Here is a 15,934-nt window from a genome sequence, read left to right as displayed (position 1 = left end):
CCAGTCTTAATCCGAGCAGGCTTGGAGATCTCAGCCCTGGGTCCCACATACCTGAGTTCCTCTGCCGGTTCCTTCATGCGTGAGGCTCATCCGAGCGTGTGGAGAGGGGCCTTGACCATGGCTGTGGCTGGGTTCTGGATGTCTTCGGCTGCTTGGGCTCTGCTCGGGGCAGGAAGGGAAACTCAACCTGCCCCCCTCCGAGGGGCCCTGGTGAAGACAGCCAGGCGCAGGGGCAGGAGACTCTGAGATAATAGAAATTCAAAACTCAGTGATTCAAATATTAAGCTCTAGATAAAAGTTTCAATATATATGAATATATACATACATATGAATATGAATATATACATATATATGAATATGGATATGGATATATGTGTGACTGAAATGCATATATATGAGTGAGATATATGTGAGGTATATATGAGTGAGATATTAAACAAATTTCTAAATAAAATTTTACATATTTTTCATAAGGATAAAATGTTATGTGCCAGCGAAGTTATGTGCCAGTGAACTAGTAAAATAGAATTAAGGCATTTGCTTTGCACACAACTGACTGATCCCCTGTATAGCATACATGGTCACCTGAGCACAGCCAGGATTGATCCCTGACTGCAGAGTCGGGGTAGGCAGTAAGCATACCAAATGTGGCCCCCAAGCAAAACAAAACAAACAAAATACCTCAAGAAGTTTTAGTGGGCATTATTTTCTTACAGATTTTATTTTAATCATACTAAAACAACTGGAAGTGATTTGAACTTATGACCTATAATAGTTGTTCAGAGGCTTTAAATAGTCACCTAAAGTTTGCCTCTGTTTAATATTATTATTATTATTATCATTATTATTTTGAATCAGGAGCCTCCCATAGGGTGTTCTATAGGCCCAGGGTCCCTTGACCAAGTAGCAATTCAATGCAAGGAGCCAATGCTAAGATGCTACTCAGATCTTGTGGTAGTCCTTGGCCCATAGCGTTAGTTAGGTGGTACTTATTAGCTTTCAGGGCTGCATCTGCTAATGCTCATGGGAACATGTGGTACCAGATAATCAAACTCCAATGAGAAACATGCAAGGCATCTGACTAAATTACTATATTCTCCCTATGAATCCTGATTAGCACCTTTATGGGAATTCCTGAGTTTTTCTTGACTTATATTCAATAATTTAGTTATAGAAACTGATATAAATATTACTGTAGATATTGCATCCAAAGTTTTGGGGCTTATGTTTTCAGACATGATAACATAGAAGAGGAGTAGAAATCAAATTTTCCTTCATAAATTATGACGAAATGTTAATTGATGTCCTACACAAATGAGGAGTAATTATGAGATTATTCTAGATCTATTTACTTATAGAACTTCTAAAATTTTATGGCCATATCCCATAAAATGTTATGCTTTATATAAAACAAAACTAGTTTATCTATATACTTTCATTGTTGTTTTTTATTTGGGGGCCACACTCAGCAATCTTCAGGGGATACTAATGGATCTGTACTCAGGAGTCACTCCTGGTGGTGCCCACGGGCCCAAAAGGAAAAGAAGGCCGTGTGTAAGGTGAACACTCTAACAACTGAACTATCACTCTGGCCTCTATATCGTATTTTTACTGATAAAAATGTATAAAACTTTCTCTACAGTATGAGGAAATGCAAAATAAACTCAGAGGTAAAGAATTTTTTATTTGAAAAATAATATAGCAATGCCACTGTTCAAAACTTTTAAAAGCAATATAATCCAATGACTAGGAAATGAAAAAGCTAAATAAAAAAAAGAAGAAAATGATTTACATGGCCAAGCATATAGATTAAATGAAAACACAGAGATACTTAAGTCCAAATTAACTCAATTGTGGTCTCTCTCCATTTTGCACCTGCAGCATGTAGGCACAGTTCAAATGAGATAACATCTGGCATATTGTAAGGGTGGTAATCAACAATTGAACAAACATTTAAATCATGGCTGCACTTATAGGGAGAGAGAAAAAAACGCAATTAAGAAGATTGAGCCTAAGATAGGTTTAAATTCACAGTTTTTACATCACTCCTTCTTTACATCCAAGAGACTAGAACCTAGACTAATAGGAGCTAAGAGGGAACCTGAGGTTATGAAGCAACAAGTAGTTGATTCATGAAACAGCAGAAAGAGCTCTTTGAAGATGACCAAATCTGGTTCCACATCCCACCATTACCACCGCTTAGGTGTAGGGAGTTGAGGCACTTAGGTTCTTTGCATCATTTGTTTTTTAATTCTGAAAAGAGAAATGTAGAATCACAAAAAGGGTATGGATTATGCTGGGAATTATTACTAAATGGTAAGATTGAAAAATCAGAAATCATAAGTGGTAGATTGCTTTCTTGATTGCCTTCCTTTCGTATAATTCTGGTGTTACATCAGGTACTTTATTTCTATGTTTTGATTTATAACTTTACCTACTTCATGTCCTGTGGTCTTAGAAATCAATTCATTTTTACTACATAGAGTATGTAACTTATGTACAAATGAAAGTATTAAATGCTAGGATTGCAATTCTTAACATGTATTTAAAGATTGCAATCATTAAATACAAATTTTTATTTTGTGTAATCTACTGAATGAGACATTTCAAAAACTGTGCTAAAAAATTAAAGTTACAGGAACTGAAACAGTAATGTTAGGGTTCCTGGATTGCATACTGCCAACCCAGTTTCAGTCACTAGATCTCTGGCACCCCATACTGTCCCTAGAGCCTGCCAGGAGTAGTAAGCCCTGAGCACCTGCGAGTGTGATCCCAAGGGAAAACAAAATGATGTTGGGACTGAAGAGTTAGTATAGTGGCAGGAGATTGTTTTTCATACTCTTGACCCAGATTCTATGCACTTTATATGGTTCTTTGAGATCTGCCTGATATGATCTCTGAGCACAAAGCTAGGCATAAGCCCTGAGCACTTCCAGAAGTGGCTTACGAACAACAACAACAACAACAACAAAAATTTAAAGTTCTGTTGGGGCTGGAGTGATAACACAATGGTAGAGCGTTTGCCTTGCACGCGGCCGACCCATGTTCGATTCCTCCGCTCCTCTTGGAGAGCCCGGCAAGCTACCAAGAGTATCTCACCCACACAAGCAGAGCCTGGCAAACTACCCGTGGTGTATTCAATATGACAAAAACAGTAACAACAAGTGGAGATGTTATTGGTGCCCGGTAGAGCAAATCCATGAGCAACGAGATGACAGTGACAGTGACCGTGGGGCTGATGATTTAGCATAGCATGAAGAGAGCTTGTCTTTTATGCTCCTAATTTAGGTTCTCTTTCAGGTACTGTTGTAGTTCCAAAGATCCACACCTGATCAAAAAGCTAGAATAATCCCTGAGCTCTTACAGGAGTGTCCCAAAATGAAACAAAAAAGGTTATACTACATATGTGATAGCATATTTGGATGAAGGACAAACTTTATAACGTAAAATGATGAAAAAGATCAAGGGTATATTTTAGTGACTTTATGGAGGAAGAGACAATCTATAGCCAAAAGGCAATGGAGAAAAATAAAAGAGAAAAATACATGAGCAAGGAATTTTGAGGAAGGAAGACACATTCTGCATAAAGTCAAAAGAATGTATTAAATTTATAAAGTGTATACAATGTTATATATTCAAAATTTTATAGAAGTCCTTATTAGGTTATTATTAGAAAAAAGAATAGATTTAAATAATATATTTGAAGTCAAGATTTATGTTCAGATCATGTTTGAAATTTTATAACCATGCAAGTATTCCTTACAATGCAAGTTGTACCAATACTGGACAGTTTGAGGGCAATTAGATTAGTATAATTCACAGTGACATATCTTTGAAGTCCAAAGTCTAAATCTGCAAAGCATAGAAAATACAAAGCATGAATAAGAAAGGTGAAGATTATCATGACAGTTGTTCACTAGTTCTAGTCACTATCCACACCTTTATTTTTCTCCTTTGGTATAAGGTTCAATTAGTAGTAACAAAACTAAGAAACTTTTATTTCTAAAATACACTGCATAAAACTGTAGTCAAGTTCATATATAGAGATGTATATATATGATGTGTATGTATGTATATGTATATATATATATGTGTGTGTGTGTTTGTACACATATATGTATTAGAGAAAAATAGCTATCAAAATTTAGTTAAAACCTGAACTGGAATTGGTATATTTTCAAGACTTCATTTCATTTTTATCATTGTTGTTGTTATTTTGTGGCAACACACATCAGTGCTCAGGGCATACTGCTGACTTTATTCAGAGTTCTCTCCCGGTGGTACTCAAGAGACCATATGTGGTGCCAGTAATTGAAAAGATATAAGGCCAAGGCAAGTGCCTTAACCTCTATAACTATGTCTTTGGCTCTCTAAACCCTATACTATATTTCTGGCTAGAAATTCTCTGGTAAGTATAAAAATGGAATTATACTTTCAATTTGATACAGAATCGCTTAGATACATGACATTGTAAATGCATTAAGTTACAATTTTTATAAAATAAAATTTATGGTCAATACATTCTGTTTGTAGAACACTGTGTTTTAATAAGATTAATACACATTTATATCGTCATTGTCAACAATATAAATATTTAAAGAAAAATTCCAACACTAGCAATATAAACACTGGAATTATTATTACTGTATTTTGGCTTTTTTAATTTTGAGTCATATCCAACTGTGCTCAGGGCTCATTCCTGCCATGTAGTCCCATGTAATGAAGATTGGTCCCTGATGCTCGGGGGATCATATGCAGAGCCATGGACAGAACTAGAGTAGGCAGCATGCAAGGTAAGTGCTTAATCACTGTACTATTTCTGAATGCAAATACTGAACTTACTAGTAATTTGGTATACTCTTTTGATATTTTGTAATAAACCTTTGAATCGAGTGAGATGAATATTAGTACCCTGATATTACATATAATGAGCCTGAGCTGCTTAGTTATCCTAAATTATACATCATCTATAAAAATTTACATACTATCATGATATAAGAGATATTTACTGAATTTTAACTTTATAGGGTACCTAAGGATAAAACTCAATTCCCGAGGACTTCATGGCATCTCAGAAAATATATATACTAGTTTTTTTCTAGTAGGAAAACATTTAAATAGAAGTCATGGATTTCCTTCAGTTAAACAATTGTTTATGTATTTGTGTATTCATTTGTCTATTCATTCCAAGTTATCTCCTACATATTTATTTGTAACATAAAATTTGTGAGGCATTTTTTTAGGCAAGGTAGTACATCAGCATACAAGGCAATTCTGGCTATAGTTCTTGTGGTATATATTTTTCCAGAGAAAATAGGTAAGTACACAAGTAAAGAACTTGCATTTAATAAATGAAAAGGAAAGAGTTCAAGGTGATCAGAAAGTGGGGCATGATAATCTGGGCTTGAGAAAGAGGGGTTTTATAAAACCTCAAAAACAATTTTTTAACTTAAATTGTTCTGTGAAAAACTGTAGTCAAGAGAAAGGAGCCAAGATTTGGAGAAATAGTACAAGAGCTTTGCGTTCCAAAAAGTATCAAATAGAAAGAAAATGTATAGTGTATAAAAACGTGTATAAAGAACCTGAAAGGAATAGGAAAATACATGATGAAATATGCAAAGTATACTGAGAGGAAGGCAAGAATTAAAAGTAAAAATTCTGTGCAGCATATCAAATAGCTGCATATAACCTCAGAGTAGTTGCTTATTTAATAGTTGAGTAGTTAAGCAAAGAAGCATTGTTATCAGACTCACATTTCAATTTGTTTTGAAGATCTTTAAAAAAGAGCAAGAGAAAGAGTACAAAAGTGAAGGGACTTGCCTTGCAGATAACTGACCCCAATTGGGGAACAGTTATTGTCTGTATTCCTTAAGGCCCCTGGTCACTGCAGGCCCTAAGTAGCCCTGTGTTCTTGGCTCTGGGTCTCCTGAGAACTGCATGGGGGCCTGCTCCCAGGGGAAAAAAAAACCCTTTACAGAAATTAATTATAGAAACATCTTAAGTGGAAAAAAATGTTAAATGTGTTGAGGTATAATTTGGTTTTAGGGCTTTACAGATAACAGAATTAGGAGGTTATGTGTGAAATATTATGTGCATGGTCGAATTGATGTGCTATTGAATTCGAAAGTTGGATTGAAGAGTTTTAACTGCAATAATCAAAGTTTGTGATCAATGATGGAATCACAAGGTAATTATGAGAGAAAAAGAACAATTATGATGTACTTCAGTTATTCTGAAATTGAGATTTCTACCAGGCATCTGATGGAAATTTCTGGTGGCTATTGAAATCAAGATTTCTAGGATTGCTGAGAAGCATCTGTATGGAGGTGAGGTAGAAGGGGGTGAAGTGGTATAATGCTCTTCTCATAACCTTCCCTCTACGGGGCATGGCTATGACATGGTTTCAAAACTCTTAGCACCAAAACAGATCAAGCTTTTGGAAAATATTGAATATTATTTCAGTCAGCATCTCTTCCTGTGAATTCATTCAGCATTTCTCAGTCAGAAGCCGTATTCTCCCCAAGCCCCACCTTTCTGGTCTCAAGATAGTCCAAGGAGGCCACAGGTGAAAAACATGCACCTGTGTTTTTATAGTTTTATAGATAGAGTATAGTATTACACTCTATCATTAATTGGTAATATGTTCTAATATAATTTTATGTTTTCTTTAACATGACAATTGGAACAGGAGAGCTAGATCAATGATCTGGAACACACCCTTTTTACATTAATTGTATTATGTCCATTGTCTTGTCTATATCAAAGCTTCTAAGTCTATACGTATTCATAGATGGAAACAAAATTTTCTTTTGGGATTTTAAATTTCTTCTCATGTTGAATTGCTTTTAGTCATTCTCAAAGTGTTGGAAGCAGGGCTACATAGTAAATACTGATCAGCTCTTTTTTTTAAGTTATATTATATTTCAAATCCATCTTTTACAATCACATAAGTCTCTTCTCATTGTTAAGAGAATTTCAAAAGTCTAAAACTTCCCAGAGAAAGGCAAAGCCCACAAATTCTCAAAAGGGCTCAGTGACACAATTTAGAAAGGGACTAAAACTCTACTTCCCGTTTTACAATTTAGGCCAATTGCACAGTTCAGAAAGGAGCCTTAAAACTCTAAAAATAGAAAATGATCACATCACCTGAACATAAAATCTATTTGAATGTATGTGTTATTTTACATGTTTTTCCACATAGAAGGAAGGCAAATCTATAAGGATAGCTACAATTAGCTGTTCTCAAATAACATTTCTGCCTTTTTCATTTAGGTAAGTTTGATGATAGTCTTATCTGTAGTACTGACTGGAAGAAAGGCAAAAAAGATTTTATCAATATGAAAAGATCAGTTGTTTTTCTCATCTAAATGTTTTTTTTTATCTTATTTCAAATCTGTTTTGAATCTCATTCATGACCTCTCCAGAACTGGAGCAGCAGATTAACCATTAATCATCACCTGCCAGACAGAGGCGATTAACAGCACTGCTTTAGGATCTGGAATATATCAATTTAGCAAGTTAATGTAATGTCACTAATAAATTATTGCACAATAAGAAATACCCTGATCCTGTAAATTCACATAGAAAATGTGTGTATATTAAAAACAGTGTTGGGGCTGGAGTGGTAGCACATCGGGTAGGGCGTTTGCCTTGCATGCGACCGACCTGGGTTCGATTCCCAGCATCCCATATGGTCCCCTGAGCACTGCCAGGGGTAATTCCTGAGTGCAGAGCCAGGAGTGACCCCTTTGCATTGCTGGGTGTGACCCAAAAAGCAAAAGAAAAAAAAAGCAAAAAAAATGTTTAGTGTGTATTTTCTAGGTACCCTGAAACAAATACCTAGTAGGTCTATGAGAAAAATTATGTCATTTATAGATTAAACCTTTGGAGTAGAGAAGTTGAAAAATGTATTGACTATTAACAGCTTGTAATTAATTTCTCATCTGACTAATCCCAAGTCAAAAGTAAGTGCAATGTAAGTACTTTAAGTCTCTCAAATAAGTAGTGGATAGAGAAAGCAAAAGAAGCATTGTCTTTATAGTGTCAGCAATAAAATCAGTGCTTTCTTAATTTGTTCTCATACTGAAAACATTTACTCATGATCTCAGGCAATTTTAGTGAAAGGCCTAGAGGTTTGAACATTTTTATAATGGTACTAAATAATGTCTTAAAAACAATTTTAGAATCATATTGATATAGTAATAACATCATTATGTTTACAGGATGATAAGGTCTGAAACCAGGTATTTTTTTTGAGAGAAATACTTCTCACCATTTGTATGGAACTAATCATCAGATGGTATGTTAACTTGATTTATAGCAAAACTAATACAGAGTTCTGTTATATAGAAAGAAATAACAAAGCAAAAATCAAAGAAAATGTGAGGAAGACCTAGAAAGAGATTTACCTTTGAATTGTTTAATTTGAGTGAATTATTATTTTATCATTCTTTGGGGCATTATAGATTTTTTATTTTTGATCAAGAAAAAATATTTTTAAAAATAAATGAAAGGAAAAAAGATAGAAATGAAGATATTGTAACCTATCTTCCATCTGTCAGCATAGTCACTTATGTAGTTAACTGTTCTAACCTTTAAACCATAGTAAGAGTTTACTTTCCTAAACTATATAATGGTTCCTTATATCAGAAATAAAAATAAACATTTCTCAGAGCAGAAGTAAAAAAAAAATTAAGTGCTAGATAATGGAGTTTTAGGATATTCATAGTCACGGGATTTCTGTTAAACTACAACTTGCATGACAAGGATTTAATATGTTTATTTGTTTAAAAAAAGCAAAATAATTGATCAACTGATTCTATTTTACTGACTCCTGCCACCTAGTTTAGCTTCAATATTCCTTTTATTTTTACCAGAATGAACCTATTGGAGGCTGTACACTCTTTCCAAACTGACCTTCTGCCAATAATTTTCCATTGTCTTATTTCTCTTTTCAACATGAAATAACATTAATATTTAAGCCTCAGCCCTTCTTCTAATCTCATCTCAAACTTACAGGTCAAATAACTGCAGGGATCATATTTTATTCACATTAGACTTTATAGACCATTTCATCCATTAGGCAATATTTATTTTTATTAATTTATAATATTTCTTGCAATAGAGTCCTTATAAGAATTGAATAATAGATTTAAAATTGAAAATGCTTTAAAATAGACTTTTTTTCAAAAAGAATAACCAGCAAAATAATGATGACTTGATAAAGATAAGGAGGATAAAATCAAGGCCTGAATGAGTTATTAATTAGTTCTTTTTCAAAAGAGGTAATTGAAAAACACAAGAAGCAAATGTTGGTGAGAAGACAGAGAAAGCAGAAAATTATTCATGTTTAGTGGAAAGGTAAAATGTTTTTAGTAAATATGAAAAATGGTATCAATGTTTCTCAAAACAATTAAAATTGAAACTACACATGATCCAGTGATTTTATTTTTGTCTAGAGCCAAAGGCAAGGGAATAACTGCCTCAAAATAAAATTGAATTCAATGTTCACTACTGCGTTCATCACAAAAACAAAAAAAGAACAAAAATATAAGCACAACTCAAATGTCTATTAAACGACCTAATAAATAGCAATAAATAGCAAATTTTATTATTGAGGCACACACAATGTAATGTGTCTGATTATAAAAAAAATGAATGAAATCCTAGTTTTCTTAACAATATTGGTAGATATTGAGAACATTATAAGTGAAATAACCCCACACAGAAATTGCAATTACTGAGTGTTCTCCCTTATATATGAATTTTTTTCAAAAGTTGAATTTGTGAAAGTATATTGGTGATTCCTTGAAACAAGAAAGTATAAAAAATGAGGGAGATCTGACCAAATGGTTCAAGCCATCTTTCTTTCTTTTTTCTTTTTGGCTTTTTGGGTACACCTGGCAATGTTCAGGAGTAACGCTTCAGGGGTTACTCTTGGCTCTGCACTCAGGAATTACTCCTGGAAATGCTTGGGGGACCATATGGGATGTTGGGCATCGAATCCGGGTCAGCCATGTGCAAGGCAAATGCACTACTGGCTGTACTATTGCTCCAGCCCCACAGTGAAAACTTTCAATTAAAATATGCATACTTTCTGTGGATCTCAAGCATAAAATTGTGATCATAATGAAAAGTAGCACTGTAGCACTGTCCTCCCATTGATCATTGATTTGCTCGAACAGGCACCAGTAACATCTCCATTGTGAGACTTGTTGTTACTGTTTTTGGCATATTGAATATGCCAAAGGTAGCTTGATGAAAAGTGCTTTACTATAGAACTTAAAGTCAATGACAGATTATATAACATAACATAATTATGTTAGAAGATGGAAGTATTACATCTATAGATTATTGTGCTTATTGTTTTACAAAATATCACATTGTTCATCTATCAATATCTTAATAAGGGCGTGGAAAAATTAAGTATGTTCTAGCTCTCATGTAACATTGGAGGGAGCATTTTGGAGAGTAGCAGACAGCTTAAATACTTCTCCATGAGCAAGCTGAAAGAATAATACTAGAAGAAAGGGCATTGAATTCTACTTTTTTTTTTTTTTTTTGCTTTTTTTGGGGTCACACCCGGCGATGCACAGGGGTTACTCCTGGCTCATGCACTCAAGAATTACTCCTGGCGGTGCTCAGGGGACCATATGGGATGCTGGGAATCGAACCCGGGTCGGCCGCGTGCAAGGCAAACGCCCTACCCGCTGTGCTATTGCTCCAGCCCCTGAATTCTACTTTTATGATCATTGCTAGGACTATGAAAGTTTGAGATTTATCTACAAACATCTACTACAAATAGATTTTCATTTTTGAAGAAGCTGTAAGTTACTGGAAATATCCAGTTTCAATTTTTCCAATGAGCGTAATAGAAACAAACAAAAAACTAACGACGTAGTTCTCTTATAAATAACTTAGTTTTTAAAAGGACCTTCATGAGCCCATTTCCTATTAAGTCTAAATAACATTGTGAAATTCTTAGCTAATCTATGCAGAGTTGATAAAATGGAGATATTGTGAGAGTCTTTGTTCTTATTAATAAAAATTGTAAGTAGAAAGTAAAATGAGAAGCTTCATTAAATCTGATGGAGATATTCCATGCTTGGCTAGGTCTAATTGCTACATCTTATGTTGAGCAAAACCATCCTTGATGTAATATTTACTTACTCACTTTTAGACTATAGATTTCCTTTCACGGTATCTTAGCACCTTTCCCCATGACAAATTTTCACATTTTTTAAAAATGTCATGTGTCCTGTGCGGTTTTTTTTCAGATCAGCACTAAACTATCATAATTAATAGTATATGAGAACAAGAACATTTCTAACAATTTATATGCATGTAAGTGACTCTTAAAAGATGGTAATTCCCACAGGGACAAATCATCTGGCCAGCATGTAACAGCACAATCTAATGAATCTTTTGTCTTCCATGCCTTGTAAAATGAAGTGGTTAATTTTTTTTTAAGTTTTCTTACAACAAATGGACCACACTATAGAGACGCTTGACTAATTGTTAGTACTTGGCCACTATTCCTTATTCTTTAAATATACTGTCAAAAAGGCAAAATCAGAAATAACTCCATGGTTTGAAATGGTTTCCACATGAATTATACCCTCTTCTTTTCTGATCAGTTGGAAATTAATACATTCAGATGATGTTTACATTTTATAACGTAACCTGGGGTTCTAAACTATGATTTAATCTTTGACTTGTCACTATTAATATGCCATAGTTATATATTTTCTCTTTTATTTTCAAAATCAATGGGACACACTTAGATAGTACTAAAATTCTGAGTATTAAAGTCCCTTGAAAAGAAAGTCTGAAACAAGTGTTCTTTTTGAAAGCTTAGCATTAACGTCAAAGGCATGACAGGATACTCCGCATTTAGATCTATATTTCATGTGCTTTTGCTAGGATAAGCACTCTTTGGAAGAAAGTTTCAGAGTGCTGAAGTTTGAAACTGTTCAGCTCTTGTTTTTACAAATAGTCATTGGCTGAATCCTACCATTTGTAATCTAAATTTCTGAAAAAAGCTCACCAGGACTGTTGATCAGTTAAAGAGAGCTTCAATGTGTCAATAAGTCTCTACCTGAAACCCCATCTAATTTATTCCACATAAAGTCAACATTTTTCTGGGTAAATTTAAATACTTTGCATCTTTTCAGTCTATTTTAACTAGATTCCACTTTAGAAATTCTATTTTAAGGATATTATTTTGAAAGAACAAAAGGGAAAATTATATATGACAGCTAGGCAAAACTTAATGAACAAAACCAAAACAGTATGTCCTGGTAAAAGTATCTGATTCAATTCCACAAGATTTTCTCATAAAGCTATTTAGCTAGCAATCGGAAAATGGTGCAAAAACTTTCTTAAGCCTTGCAAATTGCCCTGGAGCTGTCAAATCAAGGTTCTTATCTCCAGGAAAAGCTGATTAAACACATTTGCAAGTGTCAACTCTACCCTTCTATTCACATCTTGAGTGGCTCCATAAGTTGTTTAAATAATAGTCAAATTTTGAGCAATCGTACCCGTATATCACTGGGCAGCTTAAAGTCTCTCAGTAAGTGCTGATTTTTAAAAATGAATGTGACTGAAGCTGTGACTGTATTTTCATGCAACAGCAATCTATGGGACTTGATTACCTCCAGGTTCCACTTTACTCATCTACCTCTTGAAAATAGAGATTGCAGGTGCTAGGGCAATGCAGCACAGATGGGCTATTATACAAGCATTAAACCTGGTCAGCCAGGTTAAATTCTTACCACAGAGTTTCCTGTGAATTGAAGGGCAAAGCTCTAGAGGTTTCTGAGCACTACTCGGTGATTCAGGTAATCCCTGCACAACAGGCCCTGAGCAGAACTGCTTCCTCAGACTCTTGCTTTGAAGTCTCAGCCTTGCTGGTCAACAATTTCTTGGGGTGGGGGTGGGGGCGATAACCCCTAGGCTTTCTGAGTATCTTTGGAGAGGCCAATGGTGAAAACAGAAACAAGAAATACCCCCCCAAAAAAAATTGGGGAGTGACCTATCAACATTATAACATGTGAATGTCAAAGATAGAGGAGAATAACCGTGTATAAGAGGAGACAGTAAGTAGTGATATAAGGAACACATTCTTTATTGTGGCTTTAGAAAAAGTCTCACTATGACTTTGGTAAGTAAAAGCTTAAATGTTATATGAATGTTAAAACTTTTTTTAAATTTCTATGAGTAAGTTAATGTCTATACAAAGAAAGATGTGAATAATTTTGTTAATAGAATATGTATATATATTTTTATTCTAGAAATTATAGAAATTATAAATCAATGAAATTAAAAATAATTCATATATAATTCTAAGATCTAACTTTAAAAAACTTTTTGCTATGTGTAAATATAGGGCCTCTTCAATAAATATGTTGCAGTATTTATTATTAGCACTGTAGCACCATCATCCCATTGTTCATCAATGTTGCTCGAGTGGGCACCAGTAACGTCTCCACTGTGAGAATTGTTGTTACTGTTTTTGGCATATTGAATACACCACGGGTAGCTTGCCAGGCTCTGCCGTGCAGGCAGGATACTCTCGGTAGCTTGCTGGGCTCTCCAAGAGGGATGGAGGAATTGAACACGGGTCAGCCGCATGCAAGGCAAACACTCTACCCACTGTGCTATCGCTCCAGTCAATGTATTATTAAGATAACTATATTTATATTATAAATATAATATACAGGGGTGTCTATGCACTTAAATTATATAATTCTAAAACTAATATTACCCATTGTCCATTCAGATTTAAATAAGAATGTAATATGACCCAATATGTGGTGAGATTTTGAACTTGTCTATTCTATTGCATTGCTCAACTTGTCTTAAATAATGGCATCTCTCTTTTTTTTTGTTACCTAAGGAAAATATTTCTTTTTTATTTTTAAATTTATTTATTTTGTTGAATCACCATGTGGAAAGTTACAAAGTTTTCAGGCTTATGTCTCAGTTATACAAGGCTCAAACACCTGTCCCTTCACCAGTGCCCATATTCCACCACCAAAAACCCCAGTATACCTCCTACCCCTTAACCCCACCCCCACCCCGCCTGTGTAGCTGATAAATTTCATTTTCTCTTTACTTTGATTACATTCCATATTTCAACACAGAACTCACTATTGTTGTTGGAGTTTCCCCCCCAAAAAACAGACCTGCTGACAAGGAAGCATTTGATAATTAGTTTTCCATTGCTGAGAATGACGAGATATAAAGTTCGGGATTTCTGTATTTTAGTATTTTAGTAACTAAGCCCAGGGAGAATTATGTTAGAAATTGCATCATTTTCCTTCCTGGGGCTATGGCTTAGTTCACAGTCTAGAGACATGGCTACAAGCAGTTGCTGGTACCAAAAGTAGTTTAGCTGGCCTCTGGATCTTGGTCGATCAGCAGCAGAGTGGTCGCACAAAGGTGTGGCCACCCGGGTCGCATCTCGGTGGAGCGCAGGCCGGTATTGCCCCCCACCTAAGACTGCCCACGAGTCCCGCTGTTTCAAGTTCATACCTCTTTATTCTTTTTTCTTTTTTTTTTTAAATTACTATTACTGTTTCTGGGCCCCTTGCCAACCACCCCCAGCTTCCCTGTTGTTAGTAATCTTAGTTCTATAAACCAGTTATTAAATTCTGTTCTCTTTGACCATTTGTTATTCCTTTATTATGTGAATTTTTATATTCCACATACATATGAGATAAATTATTCTGTATCTGTCCTTCTCCTGACTCACTTCACTCAGCTTGCTACTCTCCACAACCATGGTGTCAGTCAATTACAAAGGGGGCTAAAGGAAAGAAGAGAGGCTGTGGAACTGAGGGAGAAGATGTACCTGTGCCTTTGAGAAGATAAGGAAACTAGATGTGTGTGTGTGGTGTGTACATGCACTCTAAAATGCAACTTGGCTATAAGAAAAACATTAAAGCACTGTTATGTGAATGGCATCTCTTTTAAAAAATTCCTCGTGGAGACAGAAAGATATATGAAAGTTAAGATGCTTGCCTTGCAAGTGACCTTTCCAATTTCAATCTCCCAAACCACATATGATTGCAGAACATCGCCAAAGTGATCACTGAGCACAGAACCAGGAGTAAGCCCTGAGCACTGCAGATGGGGTCCAACTCTTCCCCGCCAAAATACATACCCCAAAGAACTCATTATGATGATTAGTTTTATTTGTCAACCTAGGCAGCTTATCTAGTTATTCATAATCTGGGTATGATGTGTATATGGTTTGTAAATGATGTTGAAGTTCATAATGTATTGAATTTAAATAGCAAATAATCTGATAGACTTTCATTTTCTTTTTATTTTTTGATTTTGGGCCACACCCAGTGGTACTCAGGTCTTACTTCTGTGCTCAAGCATCACTTCTGGTGGGCTTGGGGACCATATGAGGCATCAGGGATTGAAGCGGGTTGGCCACTTGCAGGTAGCACCATTCCCCCATACTATCTTTCCAGAAATCCCCCGCTCCCCTACCCTAGATGTTCTTGAGGAGGATTTCTTTGCAGTAAACTTCTTTAATAAAGTCTCCTCTGCTTTTCCCTATGACACAGTTTAGGTTTTCAAACTTACCTAGTCAATCACAAAAATGATGAAAGTGATTTTCTTTTAATAAATTCTTTAATATAAATCTTACTTGTTCTGAGTCTCCTAATGTTGATTCTGCATTTATTTACATGGCATATTTCTGTTCCACATAAGTGCAAATTTAAGTGACAAAAGTCACATTTAAGTGACTATTATTTCCCTCAAGGCTATGTTTTAAAAATTAATATAGCATCTGCTTGGTTCAGTTTCTTGTCTTGAAAACTAATTACAATGCAGGGTATTAAATACACCCCACGAAGTTATGTTAACTTCATGGCAGTAGGTGAGGGTGAGGCAATTGACAACACCTGGTGAGAGA

This window comes from Sorex araneus, chromosome 10 (assembly GCF_027595985.1).
Source record: "Sorex araneus isolate mSorAra2 chromosome 10, mSorAra2.pri, whole genome shotgun sequence".
NCBI classification, from domain to species: domain Eukaryota; kingdom Metazoa; phylum Chordata; class Mammalia; order Eulipotyphla; family Soricidae; genus Sorex; species Sorex araneus.
Note: the sequence above shows the minus strand (reverse complement) of the source record.